Here is a 14837-nt window from a genome sequence, read left to right as displayed (position 1 = left end):
GCCTTCAGGAGGTCCACCGGTGGGGCCAGAACTTCAGAAGCCCTCCTACTGCTGCCCCCCCAAGCACCAAGAAGGCAGAGCATCACTGCCCCAGGCATAATAACATCAGAGAAGACATGTTGGATCAGGTCAATGGCCCATCTAGCCCAACACTCTGTGTCACACAGTGGCCAAAGCCCAGGTGCCATCAAGAGGTCCATAGTGGGGCCAGAACTCCAGAAGCCCTCCCTCTTTTGCCCCCACCCCAAGAACCAAGAAGACAGAGCATCACTGCCCCAGGCATAAGAACATAAGAGAAGCCATGTTGGATCAGGCCAATGGCCCATCTAGTCCAACACTCTGTGTCACACAGTGGCCAAAAAATCCAGGTGCCATCAAGAGATCCACCAGTGGAGCCAGGGCACTAGAAGACCTTCCACTGTTGCCCGCCCCCCCCCCCCCAAAGCACAAAGAATACAGAGCATCACTGCCCCAGACAGAGAGATCCATCAATATGCTGTGGCTAATAGCCACTGATGGACCTCTGCTCCAGATGCTTATCCAATCCCCTCTTGAAGCTGTCTATGCTTGCAGCTGCCACCACCTCCTGGGGCAGTGAATTCCACATTTGGATGAAGAAGGACTTCCTTTTATCCGTTCTAACCCGACTGCTCAGCAATTTCATTGAGTGTCCACGAGTCCTCATATTGTGAGAGAGGGAGCAAAGTACTTCTTTCTCTACCTTTTCTATCCCATGCAGAATCTTGTAAACCTCTATCATAAAAAAAGAAAACGTTCACAAGCATACTTTCAGCGCACTTTCAGCAGTTCACAAGCATCCTTTGAGCAAGGAATCCAAAAGAAATTGGTAAAAATGCAAAGTCTCTCTCCCTTTCTCTAAACATGCCTTACCAGGTATTAAAATCCAGGCCAGGCTCTAGCTTAGATATTCTATTCTCTACAGAGTCACCATTACCTGGAAGTTCCCTCCATCTCTCCAGAAGAAGGGTCTCTACGCGCTCCTAGTTGTAGCACTCAAGGGAAAAAGAGCACCTCCCTCTTGCAAGGAGATTTTATCATTTCTGGTACTCTACCTACTTGGCTTTGGTCAGCCCAGATCAAGGAAGCTTTTCCTGTGACCGATTCCCCGCTAGCCTTCTGCCGCTCTCACTCTCCTCTTCTCCGTGGACTTCCGTCAGATTTCACACTATCTGCCCCAGGGCTGCAACTCACTCCGCCTCTTTTGCGCAGCAAACAAGATCCTCTAAAAACCAGTTTCTGCTTGCCGCCTGAAAAAGGCGAAGCTAGTAGTAGCCCCGGGGCAGATAGTGTGAGATCCGACGGAAGCCCCGCTGAGAAGAGGAGCGTCAGACCGGCATAAAGCTAGTGGGAAGTCGGTCCCTGTGTCCAAAAAGTTCCTTCCTCAAGCGTCTCTAGAATTCGACACTCCCCGCTCTCTGTTCCTTGCCTGAAGAAGGGGGAAGCTTGACTATCCAATTTTCACCAGCTCTATTAACACTTGTACGAAGGTGCGCTGAGGTAAGCCGGTTCTCTGCCCAGAGGAAGGAAAAAACTGTTAAAATGCAGAGTAGAGGCTTTGCTCCTTGCCAGCCTCCCAAGAGGAAACGCATTTCTTCACAATAACTCGCAAGAGCAATACCAGGGCACTGACACTGGCCAATCGACCCTGCCCCCTTTACGTTTTCTTAAGGACTTTGTGATTTTGGCATATATTGCTAATTGTGTGCGTGTAGATAACGTATGCGCATGTATGCACGAATGTGTGTGCTCCAAAATAATTGTATTCCGTCTGAAACAATGGCCAGACAAACTGAACATCCAGTCATGACCATCCAGCAGTGTGCACTGGAGCCAGGTTCTTCAGAACATGAGCAAAGTGCCTGTCCCTTGCCTGGAGGCTGGAGGAATGGCTCCTCCCAGAGTTGCCTCTCACAATTATGGGACGGTGGCTCAGTAGTAGAGCATCTGCTTGGGAAGCAGAAGGTCCCAGGTTCAATCCCCGGCATCTCCACTAAAAAAGGGTCCAGGCAAATAGGTGTGAAAAACCTCAGCTTGAGACCCTTGAGAGCAGGGGAGGGACGACGGTCCAGTGGTAGAGCATCTGCTTGGGAAGCAGAAGGTCCCAGGTTCAATCCCCGGCATCTCCACTAAAAAAGGGTCCAGGCAAATAGGTGTGAAAAACCTCAGCTTGAGACCCTGGAGAGCAGGGGAGGGACAATGGCTCAATGGTAGAGCATCTGCTTGGGAAGCAGAAGGTCCCAGGTTCAATCCCTGGCATCTCCAAAAAAGGGTCCAGGCAAATAGGCGTGAAAAACCTCAGCTTGAGACCCTGGAGAGCCGCGGCCAGTCTGAGAAGACAATACTGACTTTGATGGACCGAGGGGGTCTGATTCAGTATAAGGCAGCTTCATATGTTCATATGTTCAATTTTCAAATCATCCAGCCCCAAGGAGAGAATGCAATCCTGCGAACCCCTCGACCCAGTTGTTCTGGAGACCTTATCCACGGGGAGGAGTTCCGTTAAAGAAGATGTTCAGGAGAGCAGCCAGAGCCGCCTGCTTCCCAGCTAGGGTTCCCAACTTCAAGGGAGGGCCTGGAGATCTCCAGGTGATGGGGAATAGTGCCTCTGGAGAAAATGCCTACAGGCATTATACCCCGCCCACTGAGGTCCCTCCCCAAATCCCGCCCTCTCAATAGGCTTGCCAATCCCCAGGTCCCAGTGGGGGTTCTTCCGCTTTCCCAGGCTCCTTCCCGCCCCCAGTCAGCTGGCTGGCGGGGGGAAGCTCCGCCCCCAAAGCCGCCATGTGCCTTCCCATCTCCGGGGGCTTCAGGCTCAGATTGGAAAGGCTTCCTCTTGGGATGGCGCATCTGTCTTACTTTGAAGAAGTTGGCTGCAACTGGTGAGTAGAGAGGCCAATCCCGCACTTCAGTCACCAGAAACGGGGGGTGGGGAGGAGGAAATGTCTGCTGGGCCCTTCATTATTCCCTACATCGAGATCAATTCTCATAGGGTATAGTGGGGAATTGATCTGGAGGTATCGGGGGCTCTGGGGGGCTGTTTTCTGAGGTAAAGGCACCAAATATTCAGTATAGCATCTAGTGCCTCTCCCTCTCCCCAAAATACCCCCCAGGTTTCAAAACGATTGGACCAGGGGGTCCAATTCTACGAGCCCAAAAGAAGGTGCCCCTATCCTTCATTATTTCCTATGGAAGGAAGGCATTTAAAAAGGTGTGCTGTCCCTTTAAATGTGTTGGCCAGAACTCCCTCAGAGTTCAATTATGCTTGTCACACCCTTGTTCCTGGCTCCGCCCCCAATGTCTCCTGGCTCCACCCCCAAAATCCCCAGATATTTCTTGAATTGGACTTGGCAACCCCACCTCTCAAGGTTCCACCCCTAACATCTCAAGGGATTTCCCAACCCAGAAGCCCCAGAGTCCAGTTCTATCAGGGTTGCCAAGCTCCAGGTGGCACCTGGAGATTTCCCACACTGTTATAATTTATCTCCAGAGGAACAAGATCAGTTCCCTTGGAGAAAATGGCTGCTGTGGAGGGAGGATTCTCTGGCATTGTACCCTGCTGGTGCCCCTCACCTCCCCAAAGCCCCCTCCCCAGACTCCATCCCCCAAATGCCAGTGGATTTCCCCACCCAGAGCTGGAGGAGACTCCAGTGTCTATGCAGCACAACTGTGGGGAGGGGGACACTTCAGAATCCAAGGAAACACGAATTGGGCCTGCCACAAAGTCAATGCATTATTTATTCCTTTTCGGGGAGAGAGGGGAGGGAGGGCTGCCGGAGAGATTTCTCAGAGCTTCAAGCCTGCAGGAAACTTCAGACCTTCCTGCCAGGCCTGACCCAAATCTGACAAAGACGTTAAAACGGCACACGTGGAATGAGAACGGAGCTCTGCGCTTGCCGGAGTTTCCCCCAACAGCCGGGTGCTTGTAGCCCTCGGCCCAGACCCCAAACCCCTTTCCTGCCACGAGACTCACTCCTCACAAGTCTAAGCGCTGGCAAATGGCAATTCTTTGAGCACGTGCGGAGTGCAGAGGCGCGCACACACCCACACAAGCTGGGTAGCATCTCTGAGCAGGCGACAGGCCTCGCAGGGCTTCCGTGGGTGGCTGGGGCTAGGGCGGAGCTTCCAGCACCACAAGAGACGCCATTTGCAGGTGGGCTAGCTAGCTCGTTCTCTCAGCGGTCCGCACCAGTGCTTCCTAAATTGACGAGCCAGGACTGGTCCATGCGCAAATACAGCTGTGAGCATTTAACACCCATTTTGTGTCTCTGGCAGAAGCACATGAGCCAGAACGAGCCCTTCCCTCCAGTCCCAGGAAGCCAATGGTCCTGCCCCCACTTCCACCCCCAGCTTGTTGGTTTCCAACTCCTCCTAGGAACCAAAAATCCCTGCTCCTTAAGTGCAGGCTTCTGCTCCATCTCTAAGAAGAGCTGCCCTCCAAACCTTTTGCCTGCGTTTTTTCCGTGGTTAAATATTTATCATCGCAGCCCGAAGACGAAGGAAAGACCTGGCAGAACATCATGAGCATTTCATGCAGCATATTCCAGCTGACAGCAACAGAGCTGAATCGGAAACAGACACCAGTAGACAGGGGAGGGGAGGGGAGGGGGTCCCAGCGATAAGCAATGATCAAGACCACGGCCATTCAGAGGCAGCGTGATGGATGAAGAGTGTCAAACTAGTATCTGGAAGACCTGGGTTCAAATCCCCACTCCTTCCAAGCACTGGCATAAAATTTGGAAATCTCATGCCTTCAAAGCCACATATATCAAAATCAGGACCCAAATCCTTAAGACCCTTACCTGATGGTATACCACCCCCAATAAACTATTTTACATACTTCCTAACCTCTCTAGACTCTGCTGGAAAGGATGTAATGCTAGAGGAACTCAACATCATTGCTTGTGGCAGTGCCCTGCAGTCCAAACCTCTTGGGCCCAGGTACAAAGAACAATCTGGCAAATCCTTCATTTCTCATTCCCTCTACATTTTGAAAATGCAGTTTTAAACCTCCGGATACCTCAAATTCCTCATTTTTACAATTATGAGTTAGTTGAATATCTTTGTGCAGCTGCGTGACTGGAAATTGCTTCTAAATGGAAGTCTTCTAAGCCTTTATCTATTTTAAACTGGCATACCAAAATCCAAGTACTTTGCATGCTCGACAAAATTACTTACTCTCTTAAACAACAAAACTCAGACGTATACGAACTGAACTTTCTAAGAGGTGTGGCCTAATATGCAAATGAGTTCCTGCTGGGCTTTTTCTACCAAAAGAGCCCTGTGTGAAACCATGGTGATGGCAGGAGGTGTGGCCTAATATGCAAATAAGCTCCCGCTAGGTTTTTTTCTAACAAAAGAGCCCTGTGTGAAACAATAGTGATGGCAGGAGGTGTGGCCTAATATGCAAATGAGCTCCTGCTGGGCTTTTTCTACCAAAAGAGCTTTGTGTAAAACAATAGTGATGGTGGGAGGTGTGGCCTAATATGCAAATGAGCTCCTGCTGGGCTTTTTCTACCAAAAGAGCCCTGTGTGAAACAATGGTGGTGGCGGGAGGTGTAGTCTAATATGCAAATGAGCTCCTGCTAGGTTTTTTTCTACCAAAAGAGCCCTGTGTGAAACAATAGTGATGGCAGGAGGTATGGCCTAATATGCAAATGAGTTCCTGCTGGGCTTTTTCTACCAAAAGAGCCCTGTGTGAAACAATGGTGATGGTGGGAGGTGTGGCCTAATACGCAAATGAGCTCCTGATGGGCTTTTTCTACCAAAAGAGCTTTGTGTAAAACAATAGTGATGGTGGGAGGTGTGGCCTAATATGCAAATGAGCTCCTGCTGGGCTTTTTCTACCAAAAGAGCCCTGTGTGAAACAATGGTGGTGGCGGGAGGTGTAGTCTAATATGCAAATGAGCTCCTGCTAGGTTTTTTTCTACCAAAAGAGCCCTGTGTGAAACAATAGTGATGGCAGGAGGTATGGCCTAATATGCAAATGAGCTCCTGCTGGGCTTTTTCTACCAAAAGAGCCCTGTGTGAAACAATGGTGATGGCGGGAGGTGTGGCCTAATATGCAAATGAGCTCCTGCTGGACTTTTTCTACCAAAAGAGCCCTGTGTAAAACAATAGTGATGGTGGGAGGTGTGGCCTAATATGCAAATGAGCTCCTGCTGGGCTTTTTCTACCAAAAGAGCCCTGTGTGAAACAATGGTGGTGGCGGGAGGTGTGGCCTAATATGCAAATGAGCTCCTGCTGGACTTTTTCTACCAGAAGAGCCCGGTGTAAAACAATAGTGATGGTGGGAGGTGTGGCCTAATATGCAAATGAGCTCCTGCTGGGCTTTTTCTACCAAAAGAGCCCTGTGTGAAACAATGGTGATGTCAAGGGCATAGCCTAATATGTAAATGAGTTCCTACAAAAAAAAAGCCCTGGTAAGACTTTTTTTAAAAAAAAACACACACACCCTTAAGGCGGCAAGTGCAGCAAGGTGATGGAAGGGGTCGCTTATGAGTGGTATTTGTCAGGTAAGGAATTTGAGGTTCCAAGCAGAGAGAAAAAGTCTCTGAACTTGAAAAATCATCATTCTTGTTGTGCCTTTTAGGCACCCACTTCTTATGCATTAAAGTGCACATCGGTGGGACTCAGCAGCACAACCACAGGACTTCAGGGAAGTTGGGAAGGAGCCTTTTTGCCCATTCAGGCTTCTGAAGCTACAGTTGCCAACTCCAGGTTGGGAACTTCCTGAAGGTTTGGGCTTAGAACTCGGGGAGGTGTTTACAGCCCTGAAGCTCTGAAGTTCACAGAAAGTCCAAGAAAATGACATGCGAGATCCAGATGTGGTTACAAGGAGATTTTAATAAGTCATCAAACTTATAGAAACAACAGGCTAACTTCAGTCCACTGAGCCTTGAACACGCACACACGCAGTGAAACTAGCCAGAACTCAAGACGAAATACGATGCTAAAAGCCAAACCTCTTATACCGTAATTGCTGGCTACACATCAAGAATATCAACATTAAAGCTACATCCCTAAAAGCCAGGTCATATTTTGCACTTGGTACTCTGTGGCAGAGGCAAACAAGTCAGGTTTCAAGATAAGAACTGGGGAGAGCATAGGCTTGCCAGCTCCGACTCCAGAAATATCTGGGGACTTTGGGGGTGGGGCCAGGAGACTTTGGGGGTGGAGCCAGGAGCCAGGGTGTGACAAGCATGACTGAACTCCAAAGGGAGTTTAGGTCATCACATTTAAAGGGACCGCACACCTTTTAAATACCTTCCCTCCATTGGAAATAATGAAGGATAGGGCCACCTTCTTTGGGGCTCATAGAAGAGCCAGTTTGGTGAAGTGGTTAAGTGTGCAGACTCTTATCTGGGAGAACCGGGTTTGATTCCCCACTCCTCCACTTGCAGCTGCTGGAATGGCCTTGGGTCAGCCAGAGCTCTCTTATCTGGGAGAACCGGGCTTGATTCCCCACTCCTTCACCTGCAGCTGCTGGAATGGCCTTGGGTCAGCCAGAGCTCTCTTATCTGGGAGAACCAGGTTTGATTCCCCACTCCTTCACCTGCAGCTGCTGGAATGGCCTTGGGTCAGCCAGAGCTCTCTTATCTGGGAGAACCGGGTTTGATTCCCCACTCCTCCACTTGCAGCTGCTGGATGGCCTTGGGTCAGCCAGAGCTCTCTTATCTGGGAGAACCGGGTTTGATTCCCCACTCCTCCACTTGCACCTGCTAGCATGGCCTTGGGTCAGCCAGAGCTCTGGCAGAGGTTGTCCTTGAAAGGGCAGCTGCTGTGAGAGCCCTCTCAGCCCCACCCACCTCACAGGATGTCTGTTGTGGGGGAGGAAGGGAAAGGAGATTGTGAGCCGCTCTGAGACTCTTCGGAGTGGAGGGCGGGATATAAATCCAATATCATCATCATCATCATCATCATCATCATCATCATCATCATCATCATCATCATCATCATCATCATCATCATCATCTTCTTCTTCTTCTTCTTCTTCTTCTTCTTCTTCTTCTTCTTCTTCTTCTTCTTCTTCTTCTTCTTCTTCTTCTTCTTCTTCTTCTTCTTCTTCTTCTTCTTCATAGAACTGGACCCCCAGGTCCAACCTTTTTGAAACCTGGGGAGTGTTTTGAGGAGAGGCATCGGATACTATGCTGCAAATTTAGTGCTTCAATCCAAAAAACATCCCCCACCAGAGCCCTAGATACTCGCGGATCAATTCTCCATTATTTCCTATGGGAATCAGTCTCCATAGGGAACAATGGAGTGCCCAGCAGACATTGCCCTCCCCCCCCACCCCACTTTCTGATGACCCTGAAGCGGAGGGAGGGTCTCCAACCCAGGGGATCCCCTGCCCCCACCTGGGGACCGACAACCCTAAGACCCACATTGGCAAGAGAGCATGGTGGAGGGGTGGCCGCATGCAGAAGGTCCACAGTTCGATTCTTGGCATCTACGGATTCCGATTCATGGCATCTACGGATCCCAGGATCTCACAGGCTGGGAGAGCCCCTTCTGTGCATGAGACCCCAGAGAGCCCCATCCTTCCTGCTCAGCTTTAAAGGCACACATTTCAAAAACAGACCTGTTTGCAGGTTTCTAAACCTGTCAGAGCTCTAGACCTGCACGGTGACTGTGGGGCCGGGGCTTCCCCCGCCGGCCAGCTGGCTGGGGTTGGGGGGAAGCCTGTAAAAACGGGGGATCCCCCGCTGGGACCTGGGGATTGGGAAGCCTACTGACGTCGTCGGTGCGATGATGTCGCGCGGAAGTGACCTCACACAGGCAATGTTGCTCGCAGCTGCTCTAGGCATTTCCAGGAAAACGCCATGGTTTTCCCAGATGCTCTAGCCATTTGGGAGGGGAGAAACTCTATGGTACCTATAAGCAGGGGACTTGGCAACCATCCCTAGGAGGAGAGGGGGTAAGGAAGAAAGAGCACAATAAAACGTTGAGGTTCCAGAGTTCTGCCCCTGTGAGCTCCTGCCCCAAATGGGGCCTGACAGAGACTATACAGCAGGGCAGGGGTTGAGAAGGTGAGAGAGTGAGGCATCCCGCCATCCAGCCCACCCTCCAAAGCAGCTGTCTCTTCCAGGAGAACTGATCCTGATAGTCTGGAAATCAGTTGTAATTCTAGGAGATCTCCAGGCTCCCCCCGGGTGGTTGGCAACCTCAGCTTCCTTGTCTTTCCCCCCCCCCTCCACACACACACTCTCTAATCACCTCAGGGCTTTTTGTTTTCCACATGAGAAACTTGGAGCAGGGTTCCCAATTCCAGGCTGAGTAATTCCTGGGGATTCGGGGGGGGGGGTGGAGTCTGGGGAGGACGCTGTTCAGGAAGGTGAGGGAACTCAGCAGGGATGTGATGTCACAGAACCCGCCTCCAAAGCTGCCATTTTCTCCAGGGCAAATGATCTCTGCAGTTCTAATTCTGGGAGATGGCGTCCGTAATGTAGACATATGAACATATGAAGCTGCCTTCTACGGAATCAGACCCTTGGTCCATCTAAGTCAGTATTGTCTACTCAGACTGGCAGCGGCTCTCCAGGGTCTCAAGCTGAGATTTTTCATACCTACTTGTCTGGACCCTTTTTAGTTGGAGATGCCGGGGATTGAACCTGGGACCTTCCGCTTACCATGCAGGTGCTCTACCACTGGGCCACCATCCATCCCTAAAGTCAGTCTTGTCTACTCAGACTGGCAGCGGCTCTCCAGGGTTTCAAGCGGAGGTTTTTCACGCCTATTTGCCTGGAGCCTTTTTAGTTGGAGATGCCGGGGATTGAACCTGGGACCTTCTGCTTCCAAAGAAGATACTCTGCCACTGAGCCACACAGCCCTTCCCCATGAAGCTGCCTTGTACTGAATCAGACTCTTGGTCCCTCAAAGTCAGTATTGTCAACTCAGACTGGCAGCAACTCTCCGGGGTCTCCAGCTGAGGTTTTTCACACCTACTTGCCTGGACCCTTTTTAGTTGGAGATGCCGGGGATTGAACCTGGGATTTTCTGCTTACTAAGCAGATGCTCTACCACTAAGCCACTGTCCCTTTCATATATATGAACATATGAAGCTGCCTTCTACTGAATCAGTCCATCAAAGTCAGTCATGTCTACTCAGACTGGCAGCAGTTCTCCAGGGTCTCAAGCGGAGGTTTTTCACGCCTACTTGCCTGGAGCCTTTTTAGTTGGAGATGCCGGGGATTGAACCTGGGACCTTCTGCTTACCAAGCAGATGCTCTACCACTGAGCCACCGTCCCTCCCCTAGACGGATTTCCCCAGTGACTCAGCAGTACCAGGAGAGAAAAAGAACCTCTTCCTTTTTATCAGCATTTGGGGCAGGAGAGTAAAATGAGATGCTTCCCTCTTAAATGCGAGATTCAATTTTACGGCCACAGCGGGAAAGCAGACAAGATCCACTAGCAGCTGAGGCTGTGTGGGAGGCCTTGTTTGCTTTCAATTGAATTTTGCTGTGTTCCTCTTTCGATTTGGGAAACATGGGGCCGTCCAGCCAATTTTCGGCTTTTTTTTTTCTCTCTCTCTCTGCAAGGTCAAGTCACTCCTTCACTCTGCTCAGAAAACAATTTGGACTGAAGACAGCGAATGCATTCAGCAGCTGTTTGCTTTTAATGCTTACTCTCTTGGCTTGGAAGCCAATCAAACCAGAAATTAACTCCTCTTGCCCGAGATAATATTAAGGTAAAGGTAGTCCCCTGTGCAAACACCAGTCGTTTCCGACTCTGGGGTAACGTTGCTTTCACAACATTTTCACAGCAGACTTTTTACCAGGTGGTTTTGCCATTGCCTTCCCCAGTCATCTACACTTTCCCCCCAGCAAGCTGGGGACTCTTTTGACCGACCTCGGAAGGATGGAAGGCTGAATCAACCTGGAGCCGGCTACCTGAAACCAGCTTCCGCTGGGATCAAACTCAGGTCGTGAGCAGAGAGCTCTGACTGCAGTGCTGCAGCTTTACCACCCTGCGCCATGGGCTCTGAGATAATATTAGCAGCATTAAAAAAAAACAGCATGGAAGAACTGCTCAGAAAAGCTCAATGCAGCCTCAGGAGGTAGGCGGGAAGGAGGCGGAATCAGACCTACCCAAGGCAGGGGACGGAAGCTGTTTTTTCCTCGTCTCATCAGACTTAATGAAATAATTCAGTTATTGCAGCTTCACATGCCTGGTAGGAAGCAAGGAAAAGGGGGAGGCAGAGGGGGGGGTGACAAAAACGAAATCAGTGCAGCATGACGTAAGAACTATAAATGTATCTGAGAAGAATGTGCAAACCCTTTCTTGTGGGACAAAACGTGGGCCCGTCACCAGTGAATGCTGATTGATTGCACAACAGGGATATTTTATCCTGCTTTCTCCTGGCTGCCAACTGCCCTGGAGCATGCAGGCCCCTCGAGAACTGGAGTCCTGGCGGCGGATCGCCCAATGGGAATCGAGGCAATGCTGTGGCCAGTGTTTTTAAAAAGTTGGTGGTGAGTGTTGCCATTTATCAGTCACTAAGAGAGAGGAGGAGGAGGGGAAGGAGATTGGATTTATACCCTGCTCTTCACTCAGAATGACTTACAATCTGTTTCCTTTCCACAACAGACACCCTGTGGTGTAGGCGGGGCCAAGAACCGCTCTTGAGAGAACAGCTCTGTGAGAACTGTGACTGATACAAGGTCCCCCAGCAGGCTGCATGTGGAGGAGGGCTGGGGAATCAAACCCAGTTTTTTGTAGCGGGAACTCCTTTGTAGCCACGCCCACATGATGTAGCCAATCCTCCTGCAGCTTACAGTAGGCCCTGTACTAAGAATCCTGTAAGCTCCAGGAGGGTTGGCTACATCGGGGGGGGGGGGGTGGCCTCATATGCAAAGGAGTTCCTGCTACAAAAAAAAGCCCTACTTTTGAGCAGAAAAATAAAAACCACTCTTGGGTTGCCAAGTCTAGCTTGGAAAATTCCTGACTGGGGAGGGCAGAGTCTGGGGAGGGGAGGGAGGTCGGCAGGAATGTGATGACGAGTCCCTCTCCAAAGTGGGCATTTTCTCCAGGGGAGCCGATCTCAGTAGTCTGGAGAGCCAACTGAATTCTTTGAAATCCCCAGGCACCACCTGGAGGTTGGCAACCCTGAATCAATCTAATGGCATCATAAAGACTGATCAGGCCCCCCCAGGCTTCCTAAGCAAGAGCCCTCCAGATGAATGCACAGGGGACATGGCTGCCCACTGACCCTCCGAAGGCCTCCTAAAGGGCACACACAGTGCCTCCGGCATTTGCCCCCTGGGAATGTGGGCGTCGCCCTTTCTGGGAAGGTGCCACAAGACTCTTGTTTTGTAGCAGAAGGCAAACACGGAGTTTCCTTCCCATGCAGGAAGGAAAACCTCTCTGGCGTTTCCTTCCCATGCAGGAAACTCCCTTGCACGGAAAGAACTTGTTTTAGCCTGGAACATGGAAGACGCAAACACTGCTCGCTCCAGATGGAAAGAGAGAGCTGGAAATTAGGGTTGCCAAGTCCAATTCAAGAAATATCTGGGGATATTGACAATGGAGCCAGGAGACTTTGGGGGTGGAGTCAGGAGACATTGGGGGCGGAGCCAGGAGCAAGCTTGTGACAAGCACCATTAAACTCCAAAGGGAGTTCTGGCCATCTCATTTAAAGGGACCGCACACCTTTCAAATGCCTTCCCTCCGCTGGAAACAATGAAGGATTATTTTGGGGCTCATAGAACTGGACCCCCTGGTCCAATCTTTTTGAAACTTGGAGGGTGTTTGGAGGAGAGGCATCGGCTGCTATTCTGAAAATGTGGTGCCTGTATCTCAAAAAACAGCCCCCCCCCAAGAGCCTCAGATACCCGTGGATCAATTTTCCATTATACCCTATGGGAATCAGTCTCCCTAGGGAATAATGGAGTGCCCAGCAGACATTTCCCTCCCCTCCCCTGCTTTCTAATGACGGCCCCCAAACCGGGGGATCCCCTGCCCCCACCTGGGGATTGGCAACCCTACTGGAAATCCAACGTGCATCTTGAGACTAAACACTGCAGGTTCCACCTCAACGGGCAGGGGCGGAAAAGCAGGGACTCAGCTGCCACTGGCAACTAACCCCGGCCTCCTCCCGAGAAGTCGCTTCTCACTTACTTCTCCCGGTAGGAAATGGTGCAGTGCAGCAGCTGATGGCTGGGAAATAAGTCAAGTGAAGCAGCGGCTCTCTCCTCCCTTCGAACCCAGCCGGGGAGGGAGGGGGAGCAGGGAACGTATCTCGAGGGACCTGAAGGCAGGAGGCAGGCCTGCCAACACCACCTTGGCACCTCAGCACCCACACCCCACTCACACCCCCACTGCCCCAGCTCTTGGCAAGGAAGCAGGAGAAGAAAACGCCCTTTCTCTATCTGGCAGGAGGCTTCTGGGGGCAGAGGTGTTTTGCTTCGTTTTGCTGTCAAATCGCAGTTGACTTTTGACAATCCCTTCTGGTGTTTTCGTGGCAGGAGACATTCAAGATGATTCGGCACTCACCTTTCTCCGGGGCAGGCTTCCGTTTCTGGGCGGAGCAAACTGGCGATTTCGCACCAGTTGCTCCGCGCCGGCATTTTGCGTGGGGCAAACCCGCGATTTGCCCCGCCGCAGTGTAAACCTGAAAAAACAGGGCGGAATCAGCCTCAGAAGGGGTTTGTGATTGCCTGCCTCTGTATCGTGCCCAGGGTTCCCCCTAAGAATAAGAAGATATTGGATTTATATCCCGCCCTCCACTCCGAAGAGTCTCAGAGCGGCTCACAATCTCCTTCCCCTTCCTCCCCCACAACAGACACCCTGTGAGGTAGATGAAGATATTGGATTTATATCCCGCCCTCCCCTCCGAAGAGTCTCAGAGCGGCTCACAATCTCCTTTACTTTCCTCCCCCACAACAGACACCCTGTGAGGCGGGTGGGGCTGAGAGAGCTCTCCCAGAAGCTACCCTTTCAAGGACAGAGGCTCAGAGCGGCCCACAATCTCCTTTACCTTCCTCCCCCACAACAGACACCCTGTGAGGTGGGTGGGGCTGAGAGAGCTCTCCCAGAAGCTACCCTTTCAAGGACAGAGGCTCAGAGCAGCCCACAATCTCCTTTACCTTCCTCCCCCACAACAGACACCCTGTGAGGTGGGTGGGGCTGAGAGAGCTCTCCCAGAAGCTACACTTTCAAGGACAGAGGCTCAGAATGGCCCACAATCCTCTTTACCTTCCTCCCCCACAACAGACACCCTGTGAGGCGAGTGGGGCTGAGAGAGTTCTCCCAGAAGCTGCCCTTTTAAGGACAACCTCTGCCAGAACTATGGCTGACCCAATGCCATGCTAGGAGGTGCACATGGAGGAGTGGGGAATCAAACCCGGTTCTCCCAGATAAGAGTCTGCACACTTAACCACTACACCAAACAGGCTCTCCACACTAAGAAGAAGAAGATATTGGATTTATATCCCGCCCTCCACTTCGAAGAGTCTCAGAGTGGCTCACAATCTCATTTACCTTCCTCCCCCACAACAGACACCCTGTGAGGTGGGTGGGGCTGGAGAGGGCTCTCACAGCAGCTGCCCTTTCAAGGACAACCTCTGCCAGAGCTATGGCTGACCGAAGGCCATGCTAGCAGGTGCACATGGAGGAGTGGGGAATCAAACCCGGTTCTCCCAGATAAGAGTCCGCACACTTAACCACTACACCAAGCAGAGGTCCATCAGTGGCTATTAGCCACAGTGTGTATGTGTGTGTATATATTTATATTTATATATATATATATATATATATATATATATATATATATATATATATATATATATATATATATATATATATATATATATATATATATA

The 14837-nt window shown here is 50.9% G+C and overlaps 1 protein-coding gene across 1 annotated transcript in view; it reads right to left on the bottom strand.

Annotated features, from left to right (window-relative positions):
• The window catches only part of RPH3A (rabphilin 3A), a 101689-nt gene that overhangs the window by 52811 nt on the left and 34041 nt on the right, over positions 1-14837 (bottom strand). The gene's annotated exons all lie outside the window — the stretch shown is intronic.

Source organism: Heteronotia binoei, chromosome 11 (genome assembly GCF_032191835.1).
Source record: "Heteronotia binoei isolate CCM8104 ecotype False Entrance Well chromosome 11, APGP_CSIRO_Hbin_v1, whole genome shotgun sequence".
NCBI lineage: Eukaryota > Metazoa > Chordata > Lepidosauria > Squamata > Gekkonidae > Heteronotia > Heteronotia binoei.
Note: the sequence above shows the minus strand (reverse complement) of the source record. Positions and strands in the feature narration are given on the sequence as shown.